Source organism: Dromaius novaehollandiae, chromosome 1 (assembly GCF_036370855.1).
Source record: "Dromaius novaehollandiae isolate bDroNov1 chromosome 1, bDroNov1.hap1, whole genome shotgun sequence".
Taxonomy (NCBI): Eukaryota; Metazoa; Chordata; class Aves; order Casuariiformes; family Dromaiidae; genus Dromaius; species Dromaius novaehollandiae.
In genome coordinates, this window is record NC_088098.1 from 44,742,248 (window position 1) to 44,760,365 (window position 18,118).

Genomic DNA, 18,118 nt, shown 5'->3' on the forward strand with positions numbered 1-18,118 from the left:
AGCAGTCAGGAGGAAAAAAGAGAAGAACTTGGCTTACTGCCATACTCCTTGTTTATGGAGGCTAATATGGTATAGAGCCTGAGAATTGTGGGACAAAAAGCTGTGATCTTGCACTTGTCAAGTCTTGCCCTTGGTATTCTTTGTTGACCTTGCGAGATCACCAGTGTGGTCTTTTTTCAGCTGCTCAGTATGTGAGGTACTTCTGCACCCCACATGGTCTTTTCCCCTCCTTTTTCACTATCTCTGTCCTAAGGGGTAATTGAGTGCAAGAGCATAAAAGGATTCTGCCCTCGATGGATGCTTAAAAGCTGTGCATACTCGGGAATTGTGTGCATGCCTTTCTGCCTGCATGAGTCAAGCTGGCCCTTTCTTCCTGACTCTGCCCATATTTTCAGCATTCCTGTCTAACTAAATTTCATTTAAAAATCTCTTTCAGCTGAGATCACATGATCTTGCTGTACTTTTCTGTGATTATCAGTTTCTGATCCTCTTCATACCTAACCTTTTATCCTGGTTTGAAGGGATGAAGGAGGAGTGGTTCAGACAGTTAATATGGCCTGAAGCACTTTTCCTCAGGCCCATCCCTTCCAGCTGTATGTCTGTCATCCAAATACATTACAAAGTAGAATAAAAATCAGGCTTTACTAGAAACGAACTTTCCCAACTCACTTTTACAATTTAAATCATGAACCAAAGCCATTTGCTCTATGCACAAAAAAAGCTTTTTGTGATAGTTTTACCTCTGTACTATTTATGAGTAGTATGGCCAATTTCAATGGAAGTGCCTCCTTTTAGGAGGTGAATGAGACAGATTTAACAGATGGATGGAGAAGAAGATGATTGCTCATGCTTCTCAGTTTCTACAATATATGGAAGGATGGGAACATTTGGTATATATGCCCTTCCGTGCCCACATACTGGCAATGCAGTGTGGGAAGGCTGGCACACATATCTTTTCTGTTGTTTTTAATGAACTTTAATCTACCTGGCACACTATAAAGCACAACCAGGAACTTCCAACTAAAGAATGGAAGAATCTGTGCAGAGGGAGAAATCATCAAGTAAAGCCTGAACACCCTCCCTCAGGTTGTATCAGTAACAAAAGTTCAAAATCTCTGACAAGACCTACAATTTAGCTGCAGGATTTAATGCTGGAAGATTGACATGTTTACTGTAATGGCAGTAAATTGACTATCCAGAAAGGGCCGTATATCTTTGCAGCACAGGAAGTGTCTGTGTCTGAGGGAGATAGATGCAAGTTATATCTAAAGGCAGATAATCCAAATAAAATGATTACACTACAACCATAAGAAGTAATTAGAGAGAGAGATTGGGAAGAAAGAGAGAAGGAAATAGAGTAGCTACTTTGAGCCTCACCCCTTTTGTTTATATTGACCTGAAATTGCAGTCTAATTTTAGAAAATGACATGGTCTTCTTGAGCAGAGACAAGACTCCAAGAGAACAATTTTTCTTGCCACAGTCTCTGCTAGCAACAAGTGATGTGGCTTAAAGCAAAAAAGGCCAGGGAGTATTTCAGAAGTCTCTGCTATAAATTGCCTTTAATTTGAGCTAGAAAATGCTGAAGATTTCAGGGGTAAAAATTCATACAAATCTCTGACATTCTTTTTCGATCTGCATCTGTAGACATCAGGCAAGACGAGATAGCTGATGATTTTTGTATGCAATTATTAACATATTTTTTACACATTTGTAAATATATTGAAGACTGTGGGATTTGGAGAAATTTAGACAACTTACACAGCCAGATGGAAAAGCAAAAAAACCCACAAAAAACAAAAACCACAAACCCTTCTACTCCACCTCTCTCTCTTTCTCATAGATTTATATGAATTATCAGAAGCCTAGAGGAAGAGAATGGTGCATGAAGTATATGGCACTCAGTGCTCTTCTAAGGCATGTGCTACATTCCTCGCTGTGTGATATTTTCAAAGCTGCTATAAAGAAAGCTGCTTGCCAAAGGGAGAATACCAGAAAGTGAAATATTTCTGCCTCTTGTGCAATCACAAGGAAGTGACCTAGGCCAGAATCTTGAAATTAACTTTCTGCAAGCAGCATATGTGTGGCCTTAGTAAGCCACTATGAACACAGAAGTCGTGCTTTATCTGCTGGGCTTGGCTTTCTGTCATTTCATTTCTCTATCTCTTTCTCACTTACTTTTAGTTTCTGGACATCATGTCTTTGGACATCAGTCTTTCACACTCTTCTCCCTCTACCTTCCTCCCAGAGATTTTTTCTGAACTTTTCTAGGTATTGAGTCAGTGTCTTTGGCAGCTATGGTATAACTAACACCATTTTACTAGCATGATAGAACAAGATTCCTTTTCTGTGCTTCAGGTTAAGTTCCATGTGGATTTTACCACACAATTTCCAATCTCTAAGAATGAGAAAATAGTCTAGACTTCTGGACATCTTCTTTGTCTTTGTGCTTATGTCTTTCCACAGTCAGTTTTAACATTGTAAGGTGATGAAGCAGGTGGAGGGTGTATTGAAAAGGTATACTCTCAAAGATATGTCACTTCATTCCCTCTCTTGCATCTATCAATTATTTCCTCATGCTTCTAAAAGAGTGTTTCAGCAAAACCAAAATGACAGGATTGTAGTAATAATCATCAACCTATTTGATAACAGGCTTCTCAGAGACTCAGCTGGCAGTTTGACAATCCTCTGCATAGTTACTACACCCTGCTGATAAAACTGCTGTTGCCATAAATTGATCTTGACAAAAACAACTTCATCACTATTCTGAATTTCAAACTTGACCTTGGAGAGTTTACAAGTTTAACCACCATACTGGGCAAAAAATATGTATCACAAAAGCCAGATATCTAAAAAAATATCCCAGCCTTTCTCTTTAACTATCCATTTTTTCTCCGTACTGCACTATTATCCTAAACTGATTTGTGATATGGCTAAAAGTCAAATTCAACATTTTTTAAAAGCACATGAAAATTACCCACCACTACTTATAAAACCTATTTACTTGGGCACAGAATCCCTCTCCTTAACCAATTTGTGACTGAGATATCCTAGCCCCTACCAATGGTACTCTGGGGAATAGTCTCAGTTTATTGACACTATCTTCCAAGGCAAGGGGTGGAGTGACGAGGGGAGAAAGCAGAGTAAAAAGAGTCAGCTAAGCTGTACTCTTTAAAAAATCCTGCCAAAACAGACACCTTTTGCAACACATGTATAAATGTGATTGTGAGCACAAGGCCGCATTGGGGTCCTTTGTATGAAAATCATCACTCAATGAATTTTTCAGGATATCTGTAAGCTTTACTCAGCTTCTGGATGTGAGGGAAAAGACAGTGGAAGATATCTCCCAAAAGCCTCTTGTTGGTGGCATCAGTACTGAGAATTACCTATTCTGAATTGGGTGGTTTTAATACGGTATGGCAGAGAGGAACAAGCAACTGGGGAAACTACTTGAAATCCCCACCCCTGGGAACCCTCATTGCTACCTAAGCCATGTGGCAATGAAGTTATGCAGTGTGCAGATGTAAGGATGGGGAGTCCATGTCTCTGACTCTTCCTTCCTAAGCCTACCACTAGCTGTGAGGCCCTTCAACGGGCTTGGCCAGTATGGCCTATCATCTGATTTTAGGACTCTTTCCTGAGAAATAAGAATTGTTGGCTTGAATTCCTCAAAATACAGAACTGAACCCAGGCCTCCCACATTGTGGCTAGTCTTCTAATGTCTTATTTGTTGCATGAATTCTGGGAACACCTTAGGCATTTTAAAAGAAAGGGGCATATACCTCTGTAATTTGTGAAATCTGGACTGCTAAGCATGTGGTGAGAACTGCATTGCATTGCTCAGAACTCACAGTTGGGTTTAAGTACTAATTAGGCACCGATCCGCAGAGCTTCAAGACTGGAAAACCCGAAGGTAAGAGTAATCCATACTCGAAGGTAAGAGTAATCAGTTTAGAGGTCCTCAAAATTATGTGGCACCTAAGGAGGAACAATACAATTTTGGACATAGGCACTTTAAATTTAATTCAACTAAGTGTTTTCTGGTATGTATAATTTTATCTAACAATTCAGTCCTGTTGCTGGGGCTGAGCTCACATATATATTTGGGATTTTTAGTGTCCCTTCCACAAGGAACAACTCCAAGGTGCAGTGAGGAAACTGCTGTTGAAGAGTCTTCAGCCTTCTTTCCCCAGGCCCTAGCTTCAAGGCAGGAGAGCAATGAGAGAGCTGGGAGGAGGAAGTATCCACCAGCAGCATGAGAAAAAAATGTTCTTCCTGGCAACATGGAGCAGAAATTCTCTAGTGATGGGAAGGAGGATATGATTTCTAGCTAGAGACAAAAAAGTACGGGTTATATCAAACAGGAGAGAATATGAATATTAACACTGGCAAAGCATGGAAAAAAAGTAAGTGCTGATAGAAAGATATTGGGAGGATAAGAAAGCAGAGATTAACAGAAGTTAGGAGAGGGAGGGCATGTATTCTTGGGGAAGATATAGGTGGCTGGTTGCAGGAGGAAACAAAGGAAGATCCACATTTCTAGTGAACAGAAAAGGGAAGTAACAGTGCATGGAAGAGTGACCGCAAAGAGTGGTGGCACCTTTGTCTTCCTTGAACCCCTTGGAGATTTCAAAAGAGAGGACGCTCTTGGAAGAGGCATTCCCAGTGTTCACAGAGTGTTTTCAAGTCAGCTGAGCATCTGTCTCCTCCCTTAGCACTTGCTGGAAACTGCTCCCAAAATTAACTCCATTACATATAAATGAAAACCTCTGATTTACTTTGCAACAACGATATCCTCTCCATCGCTCAGTGACAAATATTAATGAATGATTCTGGAGGATTTGAGCTGCAGCATATGATGGCATTCTCATTCATAAACCTTCTGCTCTCCAACAAGCTCTGTTTGATTAACCTTTGTTTTTTTCAGTTCTCAAGGCAGGCTGTCTGCTACATATGTTGGATAGGCAGCTGTGGGAAGTAAATGCAAAGCAAGGGTAGGTGCGGAACCAAGCTTGTTGTGGGTAGATTTGTGTGCAAGAACATCTGTGAGTTCTGAGGGCTAGTCTACAGCATTTCTGTTTGTTGATTTACAGCTGAGGTGCTTAGGGCTCAGGAGCAGCTTTTTAATGTTCATCCCAATCAAAGAAAGAAAGAAAGAAACCTCGGACAATTTGGTTAATTCTGCTGCATGCAGAAACAAAGGTGTTTGATGGCAAAGCTGAGATTAAAATCAGTATGGATAATACATGCAAACAAAATCAGAATCTTTATTAATGTCTATATTGGTTACTTTGATCACTGTTATATGTCACATGTTTCAATCTGTGGATAGAAACATGTGAGGGTACGTTGTCACAATTTTGTCACAACCTTTAAGAATGACATAACAAGAAGCTTTAAATGCCTGAGGTTTTCAGTCAGATACTGTCACTTGAGAAGAACAGAGCCACTGTCAGTTTAGGTTTCCCCTTAAACAATGGTTTATGTCACAGGACAAAGGATGTGTCATTTGCTGTGGGAAAGCTAAAAATAACAGTTTGCTAAGACTCAGGTCAGAGAAGGATTTTCTTCTATTAATCATCCTGATGGTTTCTTCCTCTCTTCTCTACCCTGGCTAGGGATGAAATCATAGGCTATATTCTTGAAAGGGTAATGTACAAGTAGGATTGATCTGCTGAATTTTTAAAGAACACTTCCTTATATATGTTTGCATAAGAGTGTGAAGGAGATGATTACATTATTATACCTGTATTTAGTCTAGGCATGTTCATGATGTTCTTCATATTAGTATGTATCTCATTCCATAAATTATCAACTACCTCAAAAAAGTGGTTTCATCAGCCACTCTTCCCTTCAGCTGGTTTCTTACAGATAAAAGGTCTTCTAGCTGGTTCCTTCTGTATCAGAGATCTTTTGTGCTGATTCTTTGTTTAAACAGATGCTAAATAGAATTATAAACGTAGTGTGTGTCTACAAACCAGGCCTGCCAGGTCATAAACACTGAAAATCCCCATTAAGGTGAGAGGATACCAGAAGAGACTTTGAAGAAGATACCCATCAGATCCTCAAGAGCTTACCCATGTCCTTGGGCACCCTTTGTAACCTTCACTCATGCAGATAAATTTCATTGAGGTTACGCTAATGGTGTACTTAAGGCTGTAGCATAAGCTGCAGTGTATTCTCCTTTTTATCAGTGTTGGTGCACAGTGGTCTTTGATCTGCAATTATGCGTTGCCTTCCATCTCAAGATCTCCAAATGCTTTTCAAATGTTAATGAATACCCCTTCTACCCTCGGGGAAACTGAGGCCATGAGAAATTAATTACAGGAGATACTTAGGTTCACAAATACAACCTACAACTGAGCTGAGAACAACCCAGTGAGATCACTTATTCCCATGTAGTACAGGTAGTACAGGTATCTGTTGCATTGTCTGCACTTTAGAACATTCTTTGCCATTAAAACTCTTCCCTGGTGAACAGAGATGTCTGGTGCTGATGGGAGGGGAGAATTTTGCTCACTGTGATGCTTTCCCTGGAATATGGAGGCCTTCACTACCGCAGAGAGGGGCTGCTGATCTTTCAAGAGTGGTGAGGCAGACCATACCTTTCATTCTCAAACTAGTGGTTCAGTGTGACAACTGAGAGTCAGCAGGACCTGAAAGGTGAAGATGCTCAAAGGCAAGATGTGACCAGTCAGCCGTGTGAGGCAACAGAGGCAGCTTACAGAGATTTTCAGGAAATCTGGAAGTACGCTCCTCACACACACACAGATTTCTACATGCCTTGGCTCCCAGGACCCAGGTCTGTTCTGGCCTTGCTGTATGCAAAACCTGCTGAAGTCTTTGTGCCCACACATTAAGTATCCAACCCTGCTATGAGTAGTATGAAAAGGGGCCCCAGCTATGGAAGCACTGGGTCACATTTGATTGTCAAAAAAGCCCCAATAACTAGAATTCATTAATTAAAATTCATCTGGATATTTTCAGGAAAGAATAAATAAAGAGCATTCTTATTACTTGGTAAAATGTTTTAAAAGAGAAAAATATCTACTGTAACAGCCTTTGCTAAATCTGAGCTTAAATACTGTCCTGTAGATGTATGATATCTGGAGAGTACTTACATTGTAAAATAGGTGATGAATGAATATGGAGCAGGTGGTTTATGCAGATTTCTATGTGAGAAAAAATCATTTTAATTTCCAGTTTCACTCAGTTGATCGAATCATTGATGCTAGGTGCTTTCATATACATTAGAAAGAATTGGGCAGTTCTGCTTTTACCACTGGCTTTAGAAATCAGTGGCAAAACCAAACCCATGCAAATTACTTTCACATAATCATCTAGCTTAACTTCAGTGGGCATTAAAGAGTTACTTAAAGTTCACATGCCTACATTCTCAAATGGCTGTTAATTTTTGTAAAGAATCCATTTGTACACTTAAAATTCCTGGATGAAAGAAAAGAAGCATGTAACTGTATGTGCTATGAACAAACAAATCTCCCAAATATTATTTTAAACGATTCTAATAAACTGAAAAGCAAACTAACATTTATATATATTTCCTTAGGAAAAATCCATAAAGAGGAAGAAAATGTAACTCGTTTTGGAACTTACTGCCACAATATTGTATGTCATAACTATTATTTATATATCTCACACCATAACAGAATGTTGTAATGAAGCGACATACCATGGAATACCACAAACTCTGGCTTAGCTGTCATTCTTCCCAGCACAAGAAAGAAATAGCTGTAGTAAGAAAGACAGTAGGATCCTTTAAAAATAGTAAGAACATATAAACTCCTGTTCTCATCGAAAATCTTAAATCAATTACATTTACTTTAGAACTACAAGAAGTACAAATACAGTTTCAATATTAGAAGAGTCCCTTGATTTTAAATGCCTGTATTTTAAAGTATCAAACATGAGTCATATGTTATAAAATCTAAAAATGAAGGCAATCCAAATCAGTGTATATTTTTCATAATTTTGGTCTATGTGATTTGCAAGTGACCTAGTCTTGCAACATTTTTTGTCTGAGAATGACTGAGGACCAAAGATTCCAGGACAATCAGGATAACAAATAACTAGAGAATCAGATAGTACTTAATCTGGATATGTCCAGTACTAAGCGCAGTAGAAAAACAGTCACATACATGTGACACATTTTAATGTAACACATTTTAAAATTTTTGAAATTTCAAAATATTTGTGCATAGACAGCTTTGAACTGCAAATTCCTAGCTCTTAAAAACATAGAAATGGTTCTTTCAGACCAGTATGTTTGAGTAATTAATATGATGTAAAAAGATGTTTTTAAAGAAAAACAGAATAATAGACATAAAATAAGTTTGAGATGGAGTTACAAAGATGTTTGAAACATTACAAAACATGCATTCATTTTAAAATGCAAGTGCATTAAGGTATGAGAAAATATCAGGAGGCCCAGTCTTCCAGCTTGCATTGAATGTTAGAGTTTAATAAATTCAAGATCCTTCTAAATAATGTTGATAGGGGAAAATACTCACATTCCCTTCTTCTTTTTGACCGGCTTTATTGTATGTTAATTTTGAAATCACAGTAATCTTATATGCATGAGGACTGCAAGAGTCTCTTTTTTTCAGCTGTACTGTAATAATCTGAAACAATAACTCTAAAAGGGACATGAATGTATCTTATTTATCTAAATGTTAAATTTTACTAATTTTTTAATTAAAAAATTTTGCACACAAAAATAATCAAAGGAAACATGCATCAGTATACATTCAGAATCCCAGAATCTCAAATTTGTTCTGTGAGGGGAAAATACGTGACAAAGTCTCATCTCTAATGTGCTGCTTTCATAATGTTTTGCTTTCGTATCTGTCAGTAAAAAGAATCTATGAACTCCAGGCCACAATATGAGAGGATTCAAGTCCTTGTCTAGCTTTAAGTACGGCACGAGTGACTAAGCAGTGCCTGGTAGGGATCACTAGCAATGCGAGACTGACATCTGAAGAAAACTTCTGGCACTGAGAATACAAAATAATAATAATAAAGTGCACCGGGCAGAAGCCAGGACTATGAAGAAAGAAATGTGTTACTAGAAGCATTTCACAGATGTAACCCTTCGTGAAACACTATAAATCTAAAATCATAATTGGGTATGGTCCAAAAGAAAACATTTTAAAAATTCAGTCACTTCGCCTTTTGTTTTTTAATCAGTAAATTGCAAACTAAGCAGAGGAAAAGCATAATGACTTTGTCACAGCAGCTTTCACAGTGTAAGGAGGCCTTCTGGCGGTCAAAACAAAGAACTTTTCATGTCACTTTTCTTCCAGAGATATTACTTACCAATATGTATGTAAAATACTACCCAAATTTACATGCATAGAAGTTAAAAGTCACAAGCTGTATAGAAGGCTACTTTAAAGATTTAAGTGGTGATTATGCCCTGGCCTTTTGCTGTGCTACTGCATAAATTTCATCCTTCTAAAGTCAATGTAAGAGGAATTAAGGATTGAATGTGAAAAATATTGTCAAAACACTTCTTGAGTGTGTAATATGATATGCTGATATCAATCAATCACCTGAGTTTTATCACTAATCAATATTAAATCAAAAGGCTTGTAAAAAAACACCTAGCAACAAACCTAGCATCATTCTTAATAACAAATTGACTGTAAATATTGATTATCTGAACCCAGTTAAATGTAATGTTTCCTAAGGCAGCTTGTTTTTTCTTCCCCAATAGGGTAAATTTTCCTCTTGAGCAGTAAAATCAGATGCTCAGCAGGAGATCTATTTTGCTGTATTTTATTTAAAATGAAGGTATCTTCTGGTACACAAACAAAATATTTAATCCTAAAATATTTATGTTTTTCTTAAATTTTTAGGTTACATTATGATGAGGAATTTCCTCAATACCAATGCTTCAGTTAGAATAAATATTCCCAGCTAAGAAGCTCATTAAAATATACATAGAGAAGAAGTTTTTGAGTTTGTTGCTACAGATGATGTATCCAAAAACAGCAAGCATCTGTTCTGAAGCCCTTATCTATTAGAACAATACAAATAAATAATAAGTTTATATTAACAGAAGAGGTCCAGAGACACTTGCAAGAGAAATATCTAGAGATAAAAATAGTATGATGAATTGAAGTATAGAATGATGTCTTCTTTGGGCCAAAAGACTGTAATACTTCTATTAGGTCAGTCAAGTGGATGATCCTCTGTCAGTCACAGCTGCATGCTCTCCTTGTAACAGGCAGGAATCTTCTTTGACCATATCAGTTCAATCCTTTTTGCTTAGCTTTAACTAACGAATGAAGCAAAGAAAATACAGATATTACCAATCTAATACTCCTGAATGACTATATATGCAAGCACTTTTTCTACAAATAATTTAGCAGTAGTAGTCCATGCAGGAAGGTAAAGGCCCAAGTTTCTTCAGCAGAAAGACTAAGAAGGAAGGGGAATGGGAGGGCTAAAGATCCTCAGTTTCTGTTCCTTAATGAACTTTACTAATCATTGCATAAAGATCCCTTTGCCATTACCACATACTTCCCTGGAAAAAATTTTGTTAGGAAGAGAGCTGCACTCCCTTATTGCTATTCTTATCTATTATGCTATAATAAACATTTCAGGCTCTCTCCCTCCTTCTCTTCCAAAAATATGCTATACAAGATGGAAGAGCTGAAACAGCTGACAGGCAGCCTCAGCATGGCCTGTGACCTGATTAGTGAGACATTCTGCTGAAAGGGAGTTATGAAAGTACAATCTTCCTCCACTTCAGAAGAAAATGGTACCTTCATCTCTCCTATCTGAATATTTGCTGTCTTAATATTTTATATTATTTATTTTATATTATAAATTATATAGTTTCTATTACAGTATGTTTCTATTATATCACACATGGTATGTCTATATTGTATTATTTGTATTATATAATATGAATATGCTGATCACTGTAGGAACCCCTGTTGAAAGGGAGGCCACAAGGATCATCACATCACTGAAGCAGCTTTTGAAAGGATGAGCTTCTCCCTTCAGCTCCCTAAGGACTCTGAAAAAAGAGGAGACCAAGACACCTCCATGAGGCTGAGAAATGTGCTCAGAAACAGAAGTTCAGGCTCTCTAATACTGAAGATGTAGGTGTAGATGGATGTTAGACACCTAACTGGTGTAGACCAGTGACCAACTGCTGGGGATTTTCCTAATTCTACATTTTGGACTGAGTCAGAGTGCTTAAGAGCTCAAATATATTAATATGCGATATTGTGGTAACGAAAACTTATCCACAATAACTGTCTGTGATAAATGGAAAGTCCATCAAGCAATGCTGTGATTTGTTCATGTGTTTCAGCTCTAAGTCTTTCTGAAGCTCCACCAGGAATAAGAACAGATATATAAAATGTTAGTTTTAGACTATCTGCTGAATGTTAGTTTTAATACCTTGAGACTTGGCTATTACAAGAGCATGCACAACCACAGTGACGGCAGCTTCAAAACTGAAAATAGCTTTTGTAGAACAACCCCCCACTGCCGCAGTCCCTTCAGGGGTGTCCCTGCTGTGTCCCCCCTCGTGCATGCGCCTGTGCCTCCCCTCACCTCTTTGTCCCTCTTCATCTTACGGTCCTTCCTAAACATGTTTGACCAAGCGCAGCCACTCCCCCGGCCACGGGGGTGGGGGCAGTTCCTGGCCGTTATGGAGCCAGTTGGAACTGGCCACCAGTGGCAAGGGGCAGTTCTGCCCTCCCTCCCCGCACAGGGCACCCTGCCGCCCCCGCTGCCAAAACCCTGTGGTTTGAGCCCAATACAGAGCGTCCAAGGCGCCCACATGGGACTGGCAAATACGACACTGAGCCTATGGGAAAGCAGTGCCCTACTGGAGTGGCAGCTGGAGTCTAGGGGGATACCCCAGAGTGTCCTACTTGGCGCTAGTCGAGACTATAGATATTAGGCAACTTAACAAAGTCATAGGTGCCTATTTTAGGGTAAAGAAACACTTTTTAGGCCTCATTGACTAGACTATATTGGCTAGATCTCCACTGACTGTAGTGGCAGGTTAAACATATAGCTTATGTATAAATACATACATGTAAACACCTAAATCTGTGTGTCTTCGTCTCTAATTGAACCTCTCCTTCAATGTTTAAAATACTTGCAAAAGATTTGAAATATCACCTTAGCGTGATTATGTACTTTTCAATTTTCAACTTCAAAACTGATCTGATTTTAGAAAGGAGGTGTAGAACTATTCCAATCCATCCCATTTTAATTCCCTCCTAAGTAATGAGCTGTCAAAGCACAGCAAAAGTCTAAGTGCAAACAACTTAATTTTCTGAGTTTTCACTGAACTAAACTTACAATCAGTGGTCATCTATTTTTTCTACCCACATTTTGCCAGCCAGTAATTATCTGAAGTGATAAACTCATTGGGATAGTTTTAGAAAATCTCCTCATGATTATCCATAATCACTAGTCACTAAACCTCAGAGAGAAACAACAGAAATCATCAGCTTTTAGCAGATACTGCCCTGTCCTGCGTAGGTCAATCTATCTCTGACCAAGATCAGTCTAGTCGGATGAACAGTCTGGGTGATGTGAGTAGGCAGGGATAGTGCTGGCATTCAGGCTGGATGACAGGAACCGACAACTTAAGAAATTGAGACTTTGTTTGTATCTCGTTACTTTGGGAGTGTGATGTTTATCTACCTAGTTCCTTATTTACTCTTTATTACTCTGACTTTTTTGCCAAATTAAAAGATTGTTTTCCCTTCCTTACCCTTCCATGTCAGGGTAGAAATTTAAGAACAGGAAGTGGGATAGCAGGACATACGTATATGCATGTGGAACTAATTGCAAGAAGATTTTAATGGATTAATGAATTTTGCATTTAGTTCTTGACATCTGGAGACTGACTGATGTCCTTACTTTACTTGGTCCAGTTCCGAAATGGCCTGTAGACTCCCGAGCTTTTTCCCCTATTGTTTGCCATAGTTCTGGTGGAGTATTGCTCCAAGGGAAGTCACAGTAGCAGTGCCAGAGAAGATCTTTAGCTTAGCTGAGCTCATTTCATGAAGGTCTTTGAATACAGACAGAGACCTCACTGAGAATCAATATGAGAATTCAGCAGACGGTGCAGAGTAAAAGGTGATTGTTACTGAGGTGAGAGACTGTTTTGTACAGATAAAAATCTTAAGGAGCATTGTTAATTATTGAATCTGAAGATTATGAATCTGTGGGGAAACCTGAAAAGTGTTACACTGATTTAATTTTCTATGGCTTTCTCTGTGCCTTTGGACATAAATGTGTATTTGGCTCTATAGGAGTGTAGTTCAACAGGATCTCTGAAACTGTGAACTAACTGAATTTTTGTAAGTCAATACTATCAATCAGTAGCAGAGCTATTATAGGGTTAGAAGTATATTAAATTTCATCAGGTACATCACTCTTTTATATATTTATATAGATTTGCCTTTTTATACAATGAGAAAGCTCTAAAACATTGTTCCCACCTGACACAAAGATGATGTAAAGTTAATTTTTTGTTCTATTTTTGACCTTTCAGTTAACTTTGTGTCACCAGGTCCACTGTAACAACAAACACAGAAGGTGGGTTTAGATCTCATAATACTGCAGACTCTGTGTTGCTTGCATACAAGTTGTCATACAAGCCTGCAGGTTGATCCTGCTTGCCTGCTCCCCTTTTGAGGATCAGCAGTATCACATCCTGGAAGATGCAGTTGTATGAATAAAGATATTCCTCCTAATCCTCAGTTTGCTGTCTTTGTACTGCACCCTGAGCTAGGGAGAGAAATCTCCATTGACAGTCGAAATTTGTTGCTCACTTCTCAATTAGTTTGTTAAACAGAGAGCATTGGATAGTAGCTGTAACCAACAAGGTCATCAGCATTTCATATCAGTTTCTTCAGTATTGGACTTCTTCATGTTTTAGACTGGGAAGGAGAAGACACTTGTCTGTTTCATAGAGTCCTAATCTCCATTAACAGGGATGCCCCCAGCTCCTTGCATCCTGGGAAGGAGGAGTGCAGAGCTACTGGCAGTGGCCATGTGTTGCTGCGACTTGGTTTCTATGAGACGTCTTAGCAGCATGAGGGTCTGATGTCTCTCCTGCCATTAGCTGGGGACCCATGATGTTCCCAGTATGAAAAACCTTCTTTGACAGTGTCAGCTATTTTGTCATTAAGCTCTGGTAGCAAGAGGAAACTATGCTCCTTTTTCAGAAAAAAAATCTAGACAAGATAAGCATGTATGACCTTTATGAATCCTAGAAAATCAAGCTTGAAGACACAGCACCTCTATAAACCAACACTGTTTTGCACTGGAATTTTCTGTACATGCTTGACTAGCTATAAAACCTTTCAGAGTGATGCTATTGTAAATCTGAAATAATATGTCAAAATTTTAACTGCAACTATAAATTACCAGTCAGTTGAAATCTGTACAGTGGTATTATATGAGGCCCTACATGTGTTTGTTCTTTTAAGGTAGATTTTTATGTCCTTTGGCAATATTAACTACCACCATCAGATGGCAGTCAATAGCTGAGTACAAAATATATTCCCAGTGAATAAGTGGAGTCATATGGATAGCAACTTGCTCCCATTCTTTCTCTAAAATTGCTCCCTGGTTATATACTTTTTGCAATCCTTGTTAGCCAGTGAAATCCTTTTTGCTTTATCTTCCAGACTTGAATTGCAGGCTCATTCTGACTGTGTGAACATGTCCCATGAGTGAATGGCCTTTGCCTCCAGGGTTACCAAAGGGCCTAATTGTCTGACCTGTAATTCTATTGATAATATGGTTAGAAGTTAAAAATCCCCTTTGGTCTGTTAATAGAGTCCTATTCAAACACAAACAAAAAAAGGGGTTGGAGTAGAGAAATCAGTTACATGCTTATAGAAAACTGACAATTTTATGTTATGCCTGTACAGCAAAGCATCACTGTTGTCTGTTGGTGAGTAATTTCAGGGATCATTTTTCCTGTTCTTTGGAAACTTCTTTCAAAGACAAGGAGACTTATTTATAAAAGTATTTGTTATTTTTTGTTAAGCCATCAGAAGACTGGTATCATACCTGTATACAAGCTTTCTCCTAGATTTCTTTCCAGTTCTGGCCTTTCTCTGGAAGTTCTTTAAAGCAACAGTTCTTAGGAACAAATCAAAGGCTTCAGCTTAGCACTCCATTATGACTCTTCAGTAATTTTTAGGAAAACTAATACTGACTTTGGGAAAACTAGTGGCAGACCTTAAAAATCTCAGAAAAAATCAGGTTCATGGAACCTTGTTCTTGTTCCAAAGACACTCCTCATCCCTCTTTGTGTACAAGAGGGCCTGGGACTGTGTTCAACTTTACAAACAAGCATTGGTGTGAGGACTGACTTTGTGCAATTTCTGCTGAATTTGCAAAACCAGTGCATGGCCCAAGCAGACTTTTCTTGTCAGACCATCAGTGCGAGTTCAAGGATTCAGTGATTCACAGTATGTCCCAAAGATGCTGTCAGACAATGATAGATAGGAATGTAAAAATCAAGAATAGGAAATGCTTTGCCTTTTGATCCAGGAAAGGAGCCATCTGAGATCCATTCCAGCCTTTTTCTTTCACATTCAGGTCAGTAACATTTTACACATATTTATCTTCTAGCCTTCCTGATCCCCTGGATACAAGGAGATCAGACAAAATTTATTAGGGTTGTGATTTTTTTGTTTTTTAGTTCCAGTAATCAGAGTTAGCCTTGTCTTTAGTTTATCCTCCAAAGAATCTTCTTTTCCAGCCAAAATCCCATAACTTGATACAAAATGTCTGTTGTGAACCTAAATGCAACCTTTTTCCATGTTATGGCTTGGTTTCTGGCTGGGAACTAAACTGAAAAGGATCATGATTCCCAGAAGTACAGATTAGCTTAATGCACACTAGAACGGGCCCAGGCTGGCCAGCTCTCTGAATTGAGAGATCTACCAGCTGGTGCAAACAGACAGTGGGGATTTATTGATACACAGCTGCCTAACATATTGGCCTGCTTGATCTCTCTGGAAGATGATGATTACCAGTGAATTGGGTTAGCATATATTCAACAGTACTTTTTGCATATCACACCAGGAGTGTGCACTGTTTTGCACCCCCACTTTATTGACAGGTCTTACCAGCATCTTTCTATCAGCAAGAAAACTTTCCTACCCTTAAAGCCTTACTGCAATTCTTTTTTGACTGGAACAATAATATGAAGACATGACAGCCTCTTTCTTGTTAGGTTTAGCTCCAAAAGTCTCCTTAGCAGTGGGTATATGAGACAGGAAGCCTAAGGAGACACAAGCGTTGATGCTGGGTATATTCAGAATGTCACTCATACTCAATCACAGTCTTTCCTCAAAGCCTAAGGCTTAGGTGAGTGTTATATTTAGTTTAGGCTTACTACAATGCAGTGAGCTTACATCACTCAGATCAATGTAAGGCCTGTATTAATGAGGCCCAAAGAGTTTCTACAGGGTTTTCATGTCCCTTTTATTTCTCCAGCATTCATAGAACACCCATATAAAATTAAATTCACTTTTTATGAAACACTACTATATTAGGAGATAGAGTTCTTTTGATAATGGTGCATGACAATCTTTGCTTAACTCCAAATTTTCATCTCCTTTACTTGTGCTAACCAAGATTGGGCATATGTGTGTGTGAGAGAGAGACTACTTTTTCAAAATAAGAAAAAAAACCTTAATTGTTTAGTAGGTGAACTTCCTCAGGGTATGCTGTTCATGTGTGTATAATCATCAGTTTACTCTGTTTCATTGCTGTCCTGGTATTCTCTACCATCTGGCTGCTGTGGTGATGAATGAGCTGAGTGACCTTTATGACCTTGCACTACCCATGAGAACATCTGTGGACACATGTACTGCTCCAGTGAGCACACAGCAGAGCAAGATGCTCTGATTGCGAAAGCATGACAGATATGCAAACCAAGAACAGGATTTGCAGAAAACATCTTGAAGAACTCAGATTACTGTACGGATGAGCTTTTTCTCTTCATAATTGTTCACATATGAGTAAAGAGATTCCATTCAGCCATAAATGTTTTTGTTAGCGAGTTTGCTTTGACAACGTCTGTGTAAGTAAAATAATGTAACTTGTAATTACACCAAATGAAGCTTTTATTTTGTAATTCTCACTAGCTAACTATGAACAAGTAGCTTGATTTTTGAACAGGACACTTCCACAAAGAAATAATGAAAAAATGATAATATACTAATGCTGCTACTTGAACTTGACACACAAAATCATATGAAATTACAATCAGATTATTCAGGCAGTTGAGTCAAACTCTATTATTTTCAGTCTCCTGACAGTTTTTAAGATGGCTTGTAGCATCTTACCTTGTAAATCTTCTCCTAACTGATTTTGCCTGCTTGAAAGAATCTTGGTTTTGGTGCATTAAGATGCCATGCATTTCTAAGATACTTGATCTTCCTCAGTCCGATATCCTGCCAGAATCCAAGCACTGTAGCCCAGCAATATAGCTGAGTGATAAAAACTTTTTAGAGAATAAGTAAATAATACATATTTGTTTGGAGACATATTTAAAGAGTCCATCTCCTTCTTCTGGAATTTACTTTCTTTTTTGACCTTTACTGTCCAAACCCATTCAGTTTCTGGATATATTGAAAAGTCTTTCTTTTTCAAAGTTATCTGAGGTGTAAATGGAATTAGAAAGTAAAGTTGTTCTGTGTTTCTTGTAATAATAAGGGTATTTTCCAAGAGCACACTGAACCATACAATGGATGACATTTGAATGTTCTGATATTGTTGTAAATTGGAATAAAGACTGATACCTAAAATAAAATGGGTAAATAGCTTGAGTAATTAGGCATTCTAACATACTATTACTTCATCTAAGGTAAGGGTTTTTTTTTTATATAGTGTTGCTGCCATGTCTCAAACAAGAGACATCTGCAGGTCACTTGTGAAACGACCATCTCTGTGAAGCTATTTGGGGCTTGTGTGTAGAAAATGAAAAGTAAAGCTTACTAGTTACTGGTTACTAATTCTTGGATGTGTATCCCATGGAAATCATAATCTATCATATCTATACAGAAAGTTTGTCATTCTGTAAAACAAAAACAA